The 19,266-nt window shown below is 40.3% G+C and overlaps 1 protein-coding gene across 7 annotated transcripts in view; it reads right to left on the bottom strand.

Moving 5' to 3' along the window:
- The window catches only part of Map3k13 (mitogen-activated protein kinase kinase kinase 13), a 146,046-nt gene that overhangs the window by 84,341 nt on the left and 42,439 nt on the right, over positions 1 to 19,266 (bottom strand). The window contains exon 1 of one of the 7 annotated variants that reach the window (XM_055624880.1): positions 12,162 to 12,303. The exons of the other annotated variants lie outside the window; for them this stretch is intronic. The gene's annotated coding sequence lies outside the window, so the exon portion shown is untranslated. Of the gene's footprint in view, positions 1 to 12,161; positions 12,304 to 19,266 lie in introns of those variants that run through there. 7 annotated transcript variants of the gene reach the window in all.

The raw sequence follows: 19,266 nt of genomic DNA, 5'->3' as shown, positions 1-19,266 counted from the left end.
TCTTTCTTTCTTTCTTTCTTTCTTTCTTTCTTTCTTTCTTTCTTTCTCTCTCTTTCCTTTCTTTCTCTCTCTTTCTTTCTTTCTTTCTTTCTTTCTTTCTTTCTTTCTTTCTTTCTTTCTTTCTTTCTTTCTTAAAATGCTGCCATAATCAATGTCATGCAGAAAGCTTCTTCTGGGAGGAGCATTCCCTTGGGAACTAGTGGGAGACTCGTAACTTTGCTGAAGCCTACTTAATTGTGCTAGTTCTTGGAGCAGCCTATAATTGTTCTTCCAGAGCCAGAGTTAATCAGCTTTCTGTTACTCTAACAAATATTTGAGATAGTGAACCTGTAAAGAGAAAAGGTTTATTTTATTTTTGGAAGGTTCAGTCCATGATTGATTGGCTGTTGCTTTGGGTCCTGTGGTGAGGCAAACCATCACAGCTGGGATGGGTAGTGGAGCAAACAGCTCAGCTCATGAGAAAAGACCAGACTGCTCTCCTACAATCCCAAGGAGATGCTGTCACCTAGCCCCACATCTTACAAGCTCCACCTCCTCCCAAAAGCACCAAGCTGAAGAGCAAGCCTTTTAACACATGAGCCTTTGGGTGGCAACAGAGATCCCAGACCTCAGTGCTTTGCTACTCACAGCGGTCAGCATCAGCATCACGTGGTGGCTACCTAGAATAGCTGCCGAATCAAGTGTCCAGAATCTGGTTAAACAAAAGCCCCATCAGTGCCTATCCACATTAAAATCTGAGCTTTTCTGTAAACCAAGGATTCACAAGCTTTAGCATCTGCCATCCTCCACTAGTTAGCTTTTTAAACACAGATGCCAGGAACTGCTGCCAGCATTTCTGACTGCAGAAATGGAGCAGGCCTAGAATTTTCATTTCTGACAAGTTCTCAAGTACTGGTGACGATACTGGACACCAGGTGACATTTTTTGAAGCACTACTTCAGCTGGTTCACAGTAAGACTCTTGAATCAATGCTGTAAAGATGCTAATGCATCCTTGTGGAGGAAATATGTGGTTTACAACTGATCAAAAGAACATCTTCTCACTTTGGAGCTGGGTCGAGCTAACTGGATTGATTCAATCTGTCTCTTTAGCAGGGGCAGGCAGTATGGAAGGTCAACTGAGAAACAGAGTGAGCAAAATTGTGTTTATTTCTTCTTATTTAGGCATATCCCACAAAAGGATCTATCACTAAGTCACTGTAAAACTTTTTATTGAGTATTTGTTTCATCAACTATATTTTACAATTATATACAGGAAGATATTCTGAGGGATTTTCTAGGAAAAGCGTTTTCTTTTCTAACTTTTCCAATGTGTTCCTGGTTTCTGACAAAGCCTTGGTTACTACTATTCAGGAAAAGATACTTCTTAAAAGCTCACACAGAAGCTCGAATCCAGAACATGGTTTATTCAAATGCCTGATCCCTCAGCACAGCAGAATTTCTGGGTACAAGCTATCTTAGGTAAGTCACCGTTATGCATTCGTGTTGCTTATGGGCCTGGCAAGCCTTCGATGTGAAGTCGTCTCCTGTGCAGGCACTTCCTTGGAGTGTCTTCAGTTTTCTTCAATGGTCCCTTTTGCTTTGCAGTAATAAAGAGTTTCTTCTACCATCCCTCTTTACTTCCTTTCATTTTGTGTGGCTGGTGTGCATGTGTGTATAAATGTTGGCATGTATATGGACACATGCGTGTATGCAAATGGAAGCCAGAAGATGACAATGGGTATCTTCCTCAATCAGCATTTCCCACCTTATGGATTAGATTCTGCTGCTGTTGCTGCTGCATTTTATTTTATTTTGAGACAAAGTCTTTCTGTGTAGCCTGGCTGGCATAGAACTCACAGAGATCTGTCTACGTCTACTTTCCAAGTGCTGGGATGAAAGGTGTATGCCACCACACCTGGCTAAGGTAGAATCTTAATATTCAACCTGGAGCTCATGACTTCAGGTAGTCTAGCTAGTCAGCTTGCCAGGGATCTCCCGCCTCCACTTCCCAACACTTCCTTTAACACTGGGATTAAAGGCATTATGTGGGTGCTGCAGATTTGAACTTCAGTTCTTATGTCTGATGGCCCCGGAACCATGTCACCAGCCTTCCCCTTTTTACTTTCCAGAACTAGACTACAGCTTATTTTCCCCCACTCAGCATCTTATCTGAGTATGCATTGCATTCCCAGAAAGAGAGCTCCCTAGGCTTTCCCTCCATGTGTTTCGTCCTGCTTCTTTATGGACTACCAGACAGGAGCAGCTTATTCTGCCATTGCTTAAGTCTTTGACTAGCACACCGGTTCTAGGCTGACCACACCATACTTGTTTCAGTTGCCTGTAAAGTTTGCAACACTTCCCAGTTCCTGATCATCAGCAGTTCCAAATGTGCCGATAGAAGGAGTAAGAGCAAGATGATGACTTTGGGACAGACCCAGCAAGCACCTGGCATTTGCCTCTTGTTTTCAGCACTGTTGATGCTCTTGATGGTATTAGCCAGGATACTCATTTGCACCATTGTTGTATCAGAGACAAACAGAGGAAGAGAGAGCAGGGAAAGGGCTAGTCCAATGCTTTTAGAACCTCAGGGGATGACCTTTGCTTTTAAAATCATCCCATGGGGTGCTGGAGAGATGGCTCAGGGGTTAAGGGCACTGTCTGCTCTTCTAGAGGTCAGGGTTCAATTCCCAGTAACCACATGGAGGCTCACAACCATCTATACTAGGATCTGATGCCTTCTTCTGGCATGCAGGTATACATGTAGATAAGAGCACTCATATATATAAAATAAATAAATCTTTTAAAAAATCATCCCATGGCCTTTTAAGTAACAGGAAAAAAATAACATACCAAACTTTTTTATCAATGGTATAAGATCGAGTGGAAAGAAATCTTACACAGGCTGAGGGTGTGGTTCAGTGACAAGCATTTGGCTGGCACACACGACCTTTGATTTAAGCCCAAGCAATGTCACACACACACACACACACACGCACACATACATGCACACTTCTCACCAATATAGATAACTTCCCCCCAAATCCCCCTGGAACTCATCTTCCTGCCTCCACTTCTCCAGTGCTGGGATTATATACCACCACACTAGTTTATGGGGCTGGAACCTGGGGCTTCATGCAAGCGAGGCAAGCACTCTGCCAAGTGAGCTATATCCTCAGTCCCTTTCTTCGTTTCTGAGACAGAGCACGGGGTCTCTTTATATTCCCTAGGATGGCCTCTAACTCAAGCGCTATCTGCCTCTGTCTTCCTGAGTGACTATGATGTAAATAAATTATGGTCAGAGAAGAGCAGGAAATGGTGATTGAAAAAAAATATTGGCTGAATAAAAGCATGGTAAAACCCAGAAAAGCCAAGTGAGTGTATTCCTTTCTCCAAGAAACCTAATCCATTCTTGAGGTCTTTGAGAATATTTAAAGGCACAAGCAATATAAAGCAAATGTTCAGTTATTTTTTTTTCATAGATGAACAGATGGAAGGGATTCTACTCAAAATGGCAAGAGAAAAAAGATGGGGGTAGGGAGAATGTAGCAAAATAGTAAAATCTGTCTTCGTATTGGCTCTGGAGGCTTACCAGCTGCACTGTCAGGTGGGCATTTCCCAGAAGCTGCTTTGCATGACAAAATGCAAGGAGAACATAACTGAGGTCTGGAAGTCATGATGGGAATAGCCATAGGTATGTTGCAGATGCTTCCCTTTAATCTGCATATGTACTTAAATTTGTTGTGATATGGGAAAAAAATTGCTGTGTAATTAGTAAAACGCTTACTCTTGCCTCACTCAAGAGATTATTTTCCCTGGAAAATGCAGTCCCTGGCTTGTGTTTTGCTGTGCTTTATCTCACTAGACTCAATTACACATGGCTATCCACGCCTGCAGATAGTCTAATGTTCCCATTAACAGCAGGCCTGCCAGCAGCTAACAATACAGACACCGTGCCTGGGATAACAACAAGCCTCAGTGGACTTATTTTGCAAATTGATACCTCTTCAGCAATAGCAATTGTGACAGTCCCCTTTAGACTCTAAAACAGAATCTTTCTCAGTCTGGATTCTACAGCAGCTTCCCAGTTCCAGGTGAAAACTGCTCTCCTGGCTTGCCACCTGCCTCCAGGGCTCAGCCACTGTCTCCTTGGGCTCTGGTCCCTCTGTCTTTCTTATCATTTTTTTTTTTTCTGTCTTTCACTGTCAGCCATTTCTGCAGTCTCTCACCCCCAATCAACTCAGTCTTTCGCTTCTCCAACCTTTGTGAAGCCAGAGTTTCACCAAATTGTCTTCTTAGACTTGTCAGTTCCATCACTGCCCCAGTCCAGGGTGTCGCTGGAGACAATCAGCATCCATCTGCAGAAAGCCCCGCATTGTTGTTTTTTAAAAAAAATCTTTTTAAACAATTAAAATTACAGTTACTGGGCACTTTCTCAGGGTTGCCCTGTAGCACACAATCAGCTTTTGAAAGAAGATAGCTTTTTATCATGCTGCCTCACAGAAAAGGACTACTCCAAAAGGGGCCAGCACACAAAATTCTTACAGCTGTTAAGACCAGACACCACAGCCTGTCAAGGAGCACACACTTGGGAGGTGGAGGAGCAGAAGATCAAGGTCACCACAGCTTGGTTTTGAAACCAACCTGAGATAAATGAGATATTTGTCTCAAACAAACAAAAACAAAAGAAAAAAGACATCAGCCTTCTCTGCTTGACAATTGCACATGTTAAAAAGATTGAAAGAAAAATTCTAGACTGGTAAAACAAACAGCAAAGTGAAAAGAGCTTTGGGGTTTGTAAGGTTTACGCATTATGATGTGTGCGTTGTGTGGAGGGGTGCTTGCTTTTTGAAGAACGTGTGGGAGTCAGAGGTTGACGTTGGGGTGCCCTGAGAGATCTCAGCGGAAGGCTGCTCTCAGCTAGACTGACCAGGCAGGGAGCTTAGGGAACTGCCTGCCACAGCACAAGGGTTACAGCTTTGTTTCCGTGAACCCAGCTTGCATGTGTATATGTGGGTGCTGCAGATCTGAACTCAGGCCCTACTCATTGAACCATGTCTCCAGATTTACTTATTTTTAAAAATACAATTGATTTTTTTTTCTTGAACAGGAGCTATAAGTTCAAGACGCTAATCCAATAATCAACTTGATATTTGGGAAAATATAAGAAAATAAAATTTCAAAAGCCAGCAACTATTATGTAAAATAATATAGTTTTATTTTTACAGAGCCTAATCCTACTATTTATGGATTTAATGAGCCTTTATTTTCTTGTTTTCAGTGTTTACTGTTTAAGCCTCAGCTGGCTTAAAGCCACGGGCTCTTTATGGCATTTCATACAGACACGCCGTTTTACTTTATCCTCATTCACTCCTGTCCCTCACTGATCCTCCATCCCCCTTACAGTCTCACTGATTCCCTCCCTCCATCCTTGCTTTCTCATTTATCACAGTGCTCAAGTTTCATTCACTTTTAACATGAGCTAAAGAATAGTGGAAGATAGAGGGACATGGATGGAGAGAGCCACACATCACAGTAAAATGCTTAAGCACTCTAATCATAATTAAACTCAAAATGAATGGGTTCATTTATTTAAATTGACGAATTTCACTTGAAAACACGAAACATATCAAAAAAAAAGCTGTAATCCATACAGCTTCTAAACTGGGGGTAATGACCCCCACTTCCCCTCAGTCCACACCTGACCCATCAGTGTAAAGGAATCTTCCTTTTGAGTTCAACAGCAGCTGAATCAAAGACATTTACACTGGGCATGTCCAAAGACTGCAAGGTCGTATCTGACCCGGACTCTGTTTAAGTCATAGCGGTTCTCAATCCATGGGTCATGACCCCTTTGGGGATCGAATGACCCTTTCACAGGAGTCACACATCACAGTTCCTAACAGTTGCAAAATTACAGTCATGCAGTAGCAACAAAATAATCTTATGGTTGGGAGCCACGAGGACACGAGGAACTGTATTAAGGGATTATAGCGTTACGGAGGCTGAGAACCGCTGGTTTAGGAGGACGTCCTCGGGCAAATGTGATATTCATTTACTTTTTGTCTTGCTTGGGCTCCTCTACCTGAAACACTTATCACTACTCTCAGCAGCAGCAGCTTCCCATGGAAAGGACTAAAGTGAGCCTGGACTTTAACCAGGGTGCCTCAGAAATGGTCATTTGCTTGTTAAAACATAGCCATCAGGAAGGCAACTGCTCTGCTGGGGACAGTCAAACTGCACGCAGGCCTTTTACACTCAGTTCATGTCTTCCTGCACTGTGTCATTGTGTTGTCACAGATAAACAAAAAGACACACTTATTTTTAAAAGTCCATCTTCTAAAGAGCACGTGAATGGTAAGAGAGGATATAAAGTAAGTCATTTTTTTCTAGTTTTAACTCTGTCCTGGGCTTTTTAATTTTTTGTGGTAGTAAGTATATAAAAATATAATTGGTAGTGAAAGTGTTACATCAAAGCTTCAGAATGGTTACTCTAACTGTACAGAAAATTACTGAAACATACAGACTCTAGGTCTGAGCAAGTACTTGCTTGAGTAGCTATATTAACCTAGCTGCATCGTGGTTTTGCATGCAAGGTCTTTTCAATAAAGTGATTCTTAATTTTTTAAAAGTACTTTAATATAAGTAACTATTGAGATAAAGGAAAAAAGGTAGCAGAATGTTTCAAGATAGTATGTTTGTAAAACTCGTACTATGTGTGAAAATCAGAAGAAGCTTAAGTGTCTGTCCTACAGCCTACACAGGTGGTCCTCTGCCTGGTCCATTGAGGAGCTGGGACCACCCACCCTCTTTACCCATGGCAGTGATACAATGAGTGCTCTCTCTCTCACACACACTCATTCCCATACATACTCATTCATACACACTCTTTCATACCTCTTTCCATCACCTCCCCTCACTAAAAGTACACTTTATAATAGACAGCATTTATGGAATGCTAAACCAATAAATGATAAATGATAAACCAAGGGTTCCAGCTCAGAGCAACAAATCCCTCTTCTCCCTCTTAGTCCCTCCACTCTCCCTTTCTCTCTTCTGACTTAGCCTCTGTTTAATCTCTTTGAGGAGTTAATATCTGAAAAAAATCCAATTCAAGTAGAAAAGACACTACTTTTCCTTTACTCTACCCTAGACCTTTCTAATCTCTCCTCATGTTTATTTTCCTCCTTAAAAATATTTATTATGCTGTGTGCAGTGGCTCACGTAATCCCAGCCCTCACAGGCAGATCTCTGTGAGTTCAACGCCAGCCTGGTCTACAAAGTGAGTTGACAGCCAAGGGCACACAGAGAAACTCTGTCTTGAAAAAAACAAACAAACCAAAAACAAAACAACAACAAAAAAAATATCATTAAATAGTTTATTTGACACTTGTCTCCTTCCATTGGAATAAAATAGGCCCCATGAGGGCAAGTATTTTGTCTCCTTTATTCTCTGCCACACAATGGTACCTAAAATATATACTAGGCATTCAATAAATGTTTGTTGATTAAATAAATAAAAAAATAAATAAATAATTTAATTAATGACAACACTTCTATACCTGCCAATACTGCTTGGCCCATTCTCTTTTCTATAATGATTTTTCTACCACCCCTTCAGTCATCCTCTCCAGCCCATAATATTAGCCCTTGATCTTCTTAGGGTTTTTCTTGCTAGCTACATCTACACTAACAGTCTGGACTCCATGATTATCTATGACATGATAATCCTCTTTAACGCCACCATCTTATCTTCCCCTGCACCTGCTGTGCCAACCCCTTAACCCTATATTCTTACAATTACTTACTTTACTTTTTCCTAGCCCAGAGCAATATTAGAAAAGATCTGCAAGTCATGCTAGAGTAGATCAGTAAAAAGTCACAGTGCTACCCAACTCAAATCCATGGTACATAAAAGAAAGATTACGAGTAAGAAATAGAGCTGACAACTGAGCACTACATACATTCTCTGGTATCTGTGACTGAGTCAGAAGCCTTTTGTCTCAGCTGCAAAATGAGAATAGTATTTACTTTGTATGATGAAGATTATATTTAAATGAGATAATATACACGAAATCTCTGAAAAGGTTTATAAGCATGTGCTAACACCGCCTGTGACTGCTTCCACTTTATGAATTGCTGAGAAAGCCCATGCTTTCTAGTATGAGTGGCCTTAATTGCTTTCTTTCCTCCTTTTCAGGCCAGCATTCTGATTTCACTCATCCTTTGTCCTTATTCAGAAGCAGCTCCTCTCTTCTTTCCTGAGACTAACCCTACAATTACCCACACAAATAGTTTCTAACCCTGTCTACATATTACAAGCAGCAGAGGAGCTTTCAAACATCTAAACTATGACTAAACTATGGCTAGGCCAATTAAATATGAATCTCTGGGAATGGAAGCATTACATGAGGTCTCTTTGTTCTTGTTTTATGAGACAGGGTCTCATGTAGCTAAGGCTGACCTCAAAGTCACTATGTGTTAAGGATGGCCTTGAACACCTAATCTTTCTGCCTCTGCCTCCTAAGTAGGATTTCAGGTGTAAACACCACATGCAGTGGTACTTTGTTTTTAAAGTTCCTTGACAGAATGCCAAGACAAGTTATCAGGGGAAAGAGTATCCTTTTTAAGAACAACTGGATATCCATATTCTAAAGTGACGTTGAATCCCTTTCTTACACCATATTGAAAAATTAACTAAATTTTGAGCTAAAAATATAAAATGTCCACATGAAAACTTAGGCATGGACCTTAATAACCTCATAGGAGAACATTGCCTTTGATATAACACCAAAAGCACAAAAAAGAAAAAAAGAAGTTGAACTTCATAAAAACTTCGTTTTTTGTATTCATCACCAAGAAAAAAACAAACCATAGCATATGAGAATATATTTACAAACTGCTGAGCTCCATACAGCTTGTATTTCAGAGAACATAAAGTACTCTCATAAATTGATAACAAAAACATAAATGACTAATTTTTAATATATATGCAATGGGTCTGAACAAACATTTCTTGAAAGAAGATATACACATGACCAGGAAACACATCAAAGATGCTCAACATCCTTAGCCCCTAGGGAGATGTCAACAAAGGCCCAATGAGATGCTACTTCAGGCCGACTAGCATGACGATCAGGACATGACAGGTAATAGCTGCCACTTCCCGGGACATGGAGAGATTTGGACTCTGGTGTGTTGCTGATGGGAATGTGCAATGGTACAGGCAACTTAGAAAGCAGTTCAGCATCTCCTCAAATGCTTAGTAAAAAGTTATCACATGACTCACCATTTCTATCCCAAGAACAATGAAAAGACAGGCAAAAATTTGTACGTAAATATAAAAAGCAGTAGGATCCCTACTAGCTAAAAGTAGAAACAGCCCATGCCCATAAACAGATGAATGGGGAAGTAAAGTGTTTTAACTATGTACACTTCATATTATTTGACAACAAAACAGATGGAGGACTGACACATGTAAATCAAGGATGAACGTTTAAAAAAGTGAGAAAAGCTGATTACAAAAGACCATGCATCATATGACCTCATCCATTAGAAATGTCCAGAACAAACAAAGAAACGTAAGAAAGGAGTTTGATTAGCGGTTGCCTGGTGCTCAGAGATGATGAGAGATGAGAAGTGGTTGCTAGTGAGTGTGTGGCTTCTTCTTTGTGATAATGAAGATATTATAAGGTTGACTGTGGTCATGGTGAACCAGAGTGAAGAGGAAAAGAGGAAAAGAGGAAAAGAGGAAACTTCAATAGTGAAGAGGAAAAGAGGAAAAATGAGAAGAAAGGGGAGGGAAAGAGGAAACTTGTCTAATGAATTCTAACATCAAAGTCAATGTCTAATTTACCTTCTAGATTTCTTGGGAGTAAAAATTGCATCTTCTAAAACCTTGGCTCCTCCATGTTTTATTATTTTTCAGAATAATAATTGACATAGTAGGAGTGTGATATCTTTTTTAATAACTTTTTTTCCTTCAACCAGCAGAGTGTTCTTAAGCAATTCTCTTTAATTTTAACAACAACAAAAAATTATAAGTATGGTACTACACCACCTGGGAGATTTAATCATCTTGGCTTTCTTAGGTCACGTGAGCTCCTCATGTGATTAGTGAACACACAGGGGAAGGCAAGTAGACGGTGCAAACCAAGCTCCCTGGTTCTGCCATCCAAGTTTGGTTGTTGTATTACACACCCATGGATGTGGCCTCTTGACCTTGGGAACCACTGCATTGCCAGCTCCCTGGGACATGACTGACTTTGTTTCCTAAATAAATTAATTCCTGCTCCTGGATTGGTTTCAACTTTTAGACAGAAAGGCATCTGTTGATAATCTCTGATACACAGTATTTTATTGTTTGATATTAAACAATTAAGAGTTATTGTTTTATCCTACAAGTATGCTATACATGAAAATAAACACACTCTGGAACATAGCCACGAGGAGTGGGGATGGTAGAGTTCTATAAAAATTCTGTACCATAAAGGGACGATTTTACTTCTGTAAAGCTCTGTGTGGGCTAAATATCCTTCATGGAAATAAAACTCTGATCAGATAAAATATGCGTAAAGGCAGAGTCTAATGAACATTTCTCAAAATGGTTTTTGACTGCATAAATATAATTTTTTAAAAGGTTAAGGATTTGGTCGTCTAGTAGACTTCAACAACTTAATGTATCTTTGGAAATGCAACAGAGTCTTGGCAGGATACAAAAAAGAAAAATGCTGCAATATATTGAGATCTTTTAAAGTATAGGGAATTGTACCTAAAATAGTATCAAATGTGTTCAACTCAGCAAATAAAACCAACAAAACATAAAACTACAATTACCTGGGCAATAGTCAGAGGGTTCCCTTCTGCACCTCTAGGGCATTAAAATACACAGAAAAAAAAAAAAAACAAAAAACAAATGAGGGCACTCAATGTTACTTTGAGAAAAAAATAAAATATTTCAGTTTCTGGTATGATAATTTTTAAAATGAAATGTATGTTCATTTGAAAATTAAGAATAACTCTTCCCCCTAAATAATCCATAAAAGAATGATCTGAAAGCTAACATGAGAGCTACAACTTAGAACCTCTGCTCGAGACGAAAAACTCAAAACTAAGCATTGATTACACAAAGTGATAAAGACATGGTATCGCGACAAGAAATGATGGCTCGTTCTCTCTCTCCCTCCCTCCAGAACGAAAAACCAAAGGAATGTTTCAGAGTAGTCGATCAGTTGCTCAAAGTTGGGCTCAGGGACTGCCTTGGGCAGAGCACATCTGTTTTCTTGAATGTCCTCAAAATAAACCTGAGCACTGGAAAACAACTATGGATACTTCTTGTTAAAACTATAAACAAATTATCAAGCCAACTTTATATGTGGAAGACATCAGAACTTCCCCCCACTTCCAAAACACAGTGCAGTAAACTTTTCAATTGGAAGTTCATCTTAGAAAATGCTCAGTTGCATATCTTTACAAAACGGTTTTGGAACATTGGAAGAAATAACTTCATTAGCGATCCTTAACAAAATAATTATTCTTACAATTTAAGGATACGTCCTGCTTAGCCTTCAATGCAGATTTTTGGGTATCAAAATGATATAAAAAAGAGCAACAAACACGTACACGTATATGCCAACTGCTCTCATCAGAAAAGCTTTTGGAAAATGGTCGAGCAAGAAGTATTTATCTTCCCATATTGCAAATACAAGATATTGACTGTTACACGATTATGAAACAAAGGCAAGGTGAAGGGTGAGACACGGTAGAAAGGACAGCAGCACGGAGACCAGCGCAGGGCAAGTGAGAGCCTGCTCCGGCTTGCCGGCAGCTCCTTCCTGGTAATCTCCAAGGCTCCCCCAACCTATCCACATCCTCTTGAAGGGAACTGAGTTTCCCTTTAAGACAAACCAAGCGAGCATCCGAAGGTAACGTGCAGAACCGTAATCGAAAAATGTCCACGTCTAGCGTCTAGCAGGCAGACAAGGAAAGAAACAACCAGCTGTCACTCGCTGAGCTCTGCGGGGATTGGGGGGTTTCAGGTTTCCTTCGGCCTTTTTTTGTCTCTCTCACCTTGTCTCCCCCTCGATAATATCAGTTTTCTAATAAGCTTAAAGCACAAATAAATTCTCTATCTGTCCTTGTGAGATACATGCTGACGAAACAGGAAAAGAGTGTAATACTCACAACAATGAAGAATTCCTACACATGCTGTTCCATTTTCTTGCTTTAAAAAGATGGAAGGTTAATCTAAAGAGCCTTGCAGAATTGGAAAAATAAGGGGGAGGGGATTCTACCCACACAATCCTCTGGCCCACCGCAAAGGAGCTCAAAGCTTGCTGACGTCACACATTCATGAATGGATGTAAATTGGGCTGGTTTAGGATTCCGCACAGACTTGGAGGCGGTATGTGCTGTGAAGGAAAAGGTTGGGGGGAGGGAGAGGGAGGGCCCAGAGTTTACCCAGCCAATAGGCTTCAGGCAGGTAGAGCCAGCCCTCTTTTAGAATCTGGTCACAGAATAAACAGAGCCCGCCAATCAGACATCTGTCACAGCCTTAAACTAGACCAGCAGAGCTGCAGCAGCAGCAGCAGGAGAGAGAGACAGAGACAGAGAGTGAGACACAAAGAGACAGAGAGATACAGAGAGAGACTGAAAAAGAGAGACAGATTAAAGACAGAAGAGAGAAGGAGCAGGGAATGAGCAAAGCTATGATAATCATAAAAACATTGTTCTTGCTGTTGAATGAAGTGCTCAAAATAGAATTTTGGAAGGATCAATAACCCCAAAGATAAAATAATCCTTTATTCACTAGAGCTATTTCTGTTAACCCTATTTCTTGATGTTTAGTAACATGCCTAATGTAATAAAAAGAAAACAAAGAGAAATTACTCCCTAAAATTGGTGCCAAGTCACCATGCACACACCCTACAACACAATTTGGGGTATCAGGATAACAGGGCAAGGATGCACGTAATAATCTAAGATGGCATTATGTAAACCGGATCGCTTTTTATCACAATGTGTTCCTGACCTTTGTGATGTATCAAAAGTGGGAGAGGGGTAATTTACTGTTAGATTTACATAATGTCAGCATTCCCTCATTGATTTTATTTAATGTCTGATATTCAGTTAAGGCAAGGCTCTAAAAGGACTCTTGGAGCAAAATTTGACTTCAGTATAGAATCTTAGCAGCAAAAACAGCATGTTTACTCGTTAAATGGGTTATTTAATCTTTTCATTTGTAAAAGTTGTATCAAGTGGAGATTAATGTAACCATCTTCCCCCTAATACTGACCATTACTTTTTGTATTTGGAAAATGTTCCCAAATCCTTGAACCCAGAACAGAGGCGCTCATTATAAGGTCTCTGCTGTGAGATGTCTAGCGGCTCGGGACCCTTCACAATGGAGGTGCGTTCTAGTGCTCAACAAGATGCCTTGTACAACGGAGAAGGGAAGTGTTGTTTGTTACCCAGAGACTTTCCACTATTGTTTTATATAAGGAATAGAATATCAATGGCAAAGGGTCAACAGATCTCTGTAAAGAAGTTTGTAAACTATCACTGTGGGGAAGGTAGACCAAAGAAACTTATCTATGCAAGTTAGGAGTGCTTATGGGAGTACAGACGTACTGCTAGCAGGCCCTGCATACCACAAAGACTGTGCCAAATAGCCATTCAACTAAACTAACTTCAGGATCATTAAATGGGAAGAAGATGAAGAATATGCACATTCATTTCTTTTAATAGCACTCAGAACCAGCAAGAATATAATCAAGGGGCTAGAGGGATGGCTCAGTGGTTAAAAGCACTGACTTTTCTAGAGGACCTGGGTTCAATTCCCAGCACCCACATAGCAGCTCACAACTGTCAGTAACTTTAATTCCAAAGGATCCGACACTTCACACTAATACACACAAAATAAAATTAAATACATTATTAAAAGACAATACAATCAACCTTCCAAACCTCCAAAAGATTTTTCTCTTAAAATTACACAGACTAACAGAAGGAATTGACAGTCCACACGGAATTACTGTGCTCTGTGTCAGTAAGATCACCAACCAATACAGCAAACTATCTGTATTAAAAGTATGTGGGTTTTACATGTTAACTGTATCTGAACAAAGCTGTTTTAAAAGCCAGCTGGCTCCTCTCCAGAAGCTGCCACAGTTAAAGCAAGGGTCAGGTAACAGCAACATTATATCATGTGGTAAAGTAAAACTAGATGGCTGTATGAGCTCATCACTTCAGCCTGGTGAACTCTGCCTGCATTAGAATGCTTCTCTGAACCACAAAACCATCAACTGAGCCAGCAAAGAGTCCTCCGGGTCAAACAGCATGGGAAGTCGTCTATCGAAACTATAGAAGATGCAGACATTATTCTCAGAAAAGGCCATTGTTTATGGAGAAAAGGAGAGAGGAAGGAAAACATATAAAGGTGTACACCATCTAAGAGGACCTGCTGTAGTGACAGGAATGCATGGCCATGGTTACTGGTGCCAGGAATGCACAGATGTGGTCACCACGAGCGGCTAACAGTGTGAAATGTGCCTGGTGTGCTTGAGGAACCGAACTCTTAGGTTTTAATTAATTTAAATTTAAAAATAGTCTCATGTGGCTAATGGCTAACATCCAGTGCAGTCATCTCTAAAAACATCAGCTGAATCCCACCATCACAGCAGTTTTAAACATCACCATGTGGGCAAGCGTGGAGTGCTACACAGCCATTAAAAGATGAGCGGGATCTTTCAAGAACCAAATTAGCTCCTTCAGGTTTCAGTAATGACTAAGATCTCTTTACGTAAGAACATTTTAAAAATTCATTAGTAGATAAAATCTAAACATAGAAACCAAGCTGCATTTTTTTGCTATAAAAATATGAGCTGTTTTAGTTTTTGTTCTTTGTGAAAAGTGTGTGTGTGTGTATGTGTGTGTGTGTGTGTGTGTGTGTGTGTGTGTATGTTTGTGTTAAAGAAAAATGGCTTGTTACAAAGCTAGAAACTAAGGCAGGTCCTAAGGACCAAGACTCAGTGGCTGCTTCTGATAAAAAATATTAGAAAAAAAAGAGTATAGTTACTTCAAATACTGATGCATGCAGACTCAGAATCCTCCCCAGGTACTAGAGTGCAGTGGTCAAAACTGGCAAAGAGATCCAGGGACCACTCTGCCTGGCTGCCAATCACTCATGGGAATCTAGGCTGCCTGAATTTGAATTTTCTCCTTCATAAAAAAAAGAAAAGGTCTCTAGGAGGCTATACCATGTATCATGTGAACATTAACTAAAACAGCTCATACAGGGCTTAGCACAGTCATCAGCAGACGGAATGCAGTGCTGTATCAGTAGCTGGTTTGTTGTTATTCAAATACCCTGGACTCCTTCACCGCTTTAGAAGAGAAGTTTCAACAGCTATGCAGGTACACAAAACAAAATTATAGAAAGAAATCACTATCTCCATTTTTCTATAATAAAACTTGAACAGATACATTCTGGAAAAAATATATATATATTGAAAATGCTCTACTAATTCAGAAATACAGGTCTAAACTCTCCACTCCTGTCTCTGAATGTTAACCCTATCCTAACTACCTCGTTTCCAAAGCACAAGCTTCATTAATCAACAAGAGAATTTTAATATTCAAAGACCTTGGCAAGCTCTTCAGTTTTGTTTAGTCAGTTTTTAAAAATAACCAAGGAAAAAATGCCTTTCTAAGAATCACTAAACTATTCTTGTGTTACGAGTGACTGTTCCAAAGTTATAATGCTCTAATAGTTACCAGCATGGATCATCTTGGCAGAATCACTGTCACTCAGCCCACAGTCTCATTTTTATTTAAAAAAAATATTATAAGGAAGACCAAATTGCTTCTTTGAGGGCCATCATCTTGCACGGTGCCTCCTAGAAAAAGATCTCAGGCAAGGGATTGGTACTGCAGCTTAATAGCAGGGAAACGTTTTCTATTCTTGAGGAATTAGACTCCCGCATTTCAGGTGCGTGCAGTATAACTCCACGAACTGCCAGCTCTGCCCCTGTAGCTGGATGGTCAGAGCCTGTTTATGTCTAGGACCTGCCTTTGTAACTAGCACTTTGCTTGCTCTTACTTGTGTTGACTACCCTCCAAACATCAATTTGTACATATTTCATGATAAGCACTTCAAATGATTGTGAGTATAATTTTAGTATTAAATATATAATTGTGAACATTCAAAGTTAAACACCTCATGTAGGTAAAGTCTACAATCATTTTTATGATTAAAGAAGCTCTTTAAATGCATGCAGTTATGGCAAACTTAGAAGAGTAACATTAGTTAACTTGATCTGAACTCTGCAATATTATTTCAGAGGATAATAAAACACCAAATCAGCTGTAGAACAGAAATTCTTTTTGTAATACTATATGCTATCTAGACAAATCTTAGTGGCATAATGAAGTTTTAATAAGCATCCCTACCAAAGGGGTGCTTATTAATGACAGATGTAAGAATTCTAACTGATAATGCAAACACACCAGCGCAAATGGTTTCTCAGATGATCAAATATTTAGCAACCTCAAAATACATCATCCATAATACAAATTGTGGGGAGGTGCCATAACCAAGCTTTCAGAGGTCTAAAAATACTGTCTGGAACTTTAATGGAAACACTTTACACTCCAAAAGAGCACAATGAAACTGTTACTGTGTGCATGGCATCACCTAGTCCACCCATTTTCTAGGCTGGGCACTGGGGTTAAGGACAGAGAAAGTGAGAAGTTACTTCCTGAAACCTGGTGCAAAAGATGGAACTAAACTAAAGTCCTGCTTAACCTTGCTGGGTGTGGTGGTGCATATACCTCTAACTCCAGCTTTTGGGAAGTGGGAGCAGGCAGATCATAAGTTCAAGACGAGGGAGATCTAGGTACAGGGTAACATTCTCACTCTAAGTGGAGAAAAGATGAAAACAAGAGGCAGCAGATACTTTCCTTTCCCATTTGGGATTGGCCCTTTACCATCTCTCCTCCCACTTCGACCTATTGATTCAGATGAACCCCACTCAGGGTTCAAAGAGTGAGCAGTGGCACGAGTCTGGCCACCCCGTGTCCTCAGTCATGGTTACTGAAAAAGGACAGACACTCGACAAAGGTCAGCCATGTGATCAATGAAAACTATCAGATTCAACCCAGGCTGTTCATCAAAACTATTGGAAACACTTCAAAAAATTAGGATACTAGTTCTAAGGTCAACATGGACAGAGAGCTATTGTCTTTGTCCATACAAAGGGCAGACAAAGATACCAAATGCAAAGACAGACAGAGAGAGAACATCTAAGAGACGGGTCTGAAGCGTCTCTTTTCAGTACTTACCCACTCCACAATCCAACCAACCTTTCCCTCCCAACTTCATTAAAAAAAAAAAAGCTTAAACCAATTTGATATCAGTTTCTGTCACTTGCCAAAAAAGACCACAGCATAATGTTCTTGACTTTGTATTTACTCCCTCACACTCAATGAAGACAATTAAAATCAGATCCCCTGCGACAGTCTCTCCTCTCTCTCTTTAGTTTTTCTCTGTGTAGCCTTGGCTGTCCTGGACTCACTTTGTAGACCAGTTGGCCTAGAACTCACAGAGATCTGCCTGCCTCTGCCTCCCCAAATGCTGGGATTATGGGTGTGTGCCACGCCAGAGCCTCTTTCTTAACACTAATAATCTCTATACTCTTGTAGATCAACCTTCAAGATCTGTTTCCTAACACCCTGCATTTACATTTTATTTTTGGCTTTGACATCAGTGTTCAGTATTCTCCACTCAAGAGAAGGCTCTAACCTTGATTACTTTTCTTTCTTCTTTTTCCCCCCTTTTAAATAAAGCCTTTTTATGCTGCCCAGGCTGATGTCAAACTTTGTGCGCCAGGTGACTGTCCTGCCTCAGCCTCCCACCTGGCTGTGGCTGTGAGTGCCCACCAGAATATTCCTTTGGATACTGTGACATTAGCCTCTATCCTCACCACACAAGGCCACATATGAATACACACAGATATAATTCCTCTCTATATCTCTATACTGCATGTATTTCCCATTGTTTGTTCTTCTTGTAAGACCAACAGATTTACCTTTGGATCTCTGTCTATTCAAATAGGTTATAAAGCCCTCTTTTTCCTAGGATCCTTTTCCTGACACTGAGTTTAAAGCCAATTCTCAATTCTTTGTCTGCATATGCACTTAATGGCTTCTTTCTTCTAAGACTACTTTACATATGCTGTAGGAATTGTAGCCAAGGAAAAGTATTAGAGAGTGGAGACTCTACCAACAAATTTTGTGTCATAAGCAAAATATGTTTTTATCACTTACCAACTTAAATTATCTGTATCACTAGCTCTTCCTTTGGTGGCAAGAATTATTATGGAACACAATGATAACAGAGCTATAAATGATCACATTTTACTGATATTTTACACATTGTGCTAAAAAGCCCCTGTTCCTAGTTAGCTTCAACTGCCAACTTGTCACATCCTAGTTATCTCTAGGAATCTCAACAGAGGGATCCTCCAGATCTGATTGGCCTATAGCCATGTCTGTGAAATACTGTCTTGACAGATGGTTGATGTGGGGAGAGAACAGCCCACTGTGAGCAGTTCCATCCCTAAGACAGAAGAGAGAGGGAGCAGGAAGTGAGCCAAACTTTGATAATCATAAAAACATTGTTCTTGCTGTGGAATGGAGTCAAAATGGAATCTTGGAAGGATCAATAACCCCAAAGTGAGGTTAGAGCAGGTGTTTCGACAACCGTGCCTATGTGTTTTAAGAGGAAACAGCAATCCATGGAGGAAATATATAAAAACCAAAGATGTTCATATTCAGCCTCACAAGAGCTCTGAGGAAGCAAGGGAAGGCTCGGATCTGCTTTCCCTAGTCAAGACAACAGTCTGTTCTAGTGAGTTGCTTGTCTCTGCCATGTGGCTGTTTGTCCTTACACAAACACACCCTATCCTTATGCTACAGTGGGCTCTGTCACTCCCAGTTTGTACTGCCATCCTCTTAGCGAAAGCCTGGGTTAAGTCTCTCTTTTCTTTCTAATAGAATGGTCACCATGAGCAGGGTGGTTATTGCCAGTTACCATAAGAGGGGACAGAAGAACTGGTCTGTACAGAGGAAGGATGGGAGAACACAGACAGAAGAGAACAGAGACAATTCTACCAAGGTGGCCCACGGCAGGTGAAAACTGGCAAGGCCCATATTAGCACTTTGCATCTCAGTGTAAGATCACAGTGCATGAGGCATGCTGCACCCCTGAAATCCCAGTACTTGGGAGGTA

Source organism: Psammomys obesus, unplaced genomic scaffold, assembly GCF_907164565.1.
Source record: "Psammomys obesus unplaced genomic scaffold, mPsaObe1.curated_primary_1811, whole genome shotgun sequence".
NCBI lineage: Eukaryota > Metazoa > Chordata > Mammalia > Rodentia > Muridae > Psammomys > Psammomys obesus.
The sequence above is the reverse complement of the archived record's forward strand: the minus strand, read 5'-3'. Positions and strand labels throughout refer to the sequence as shown.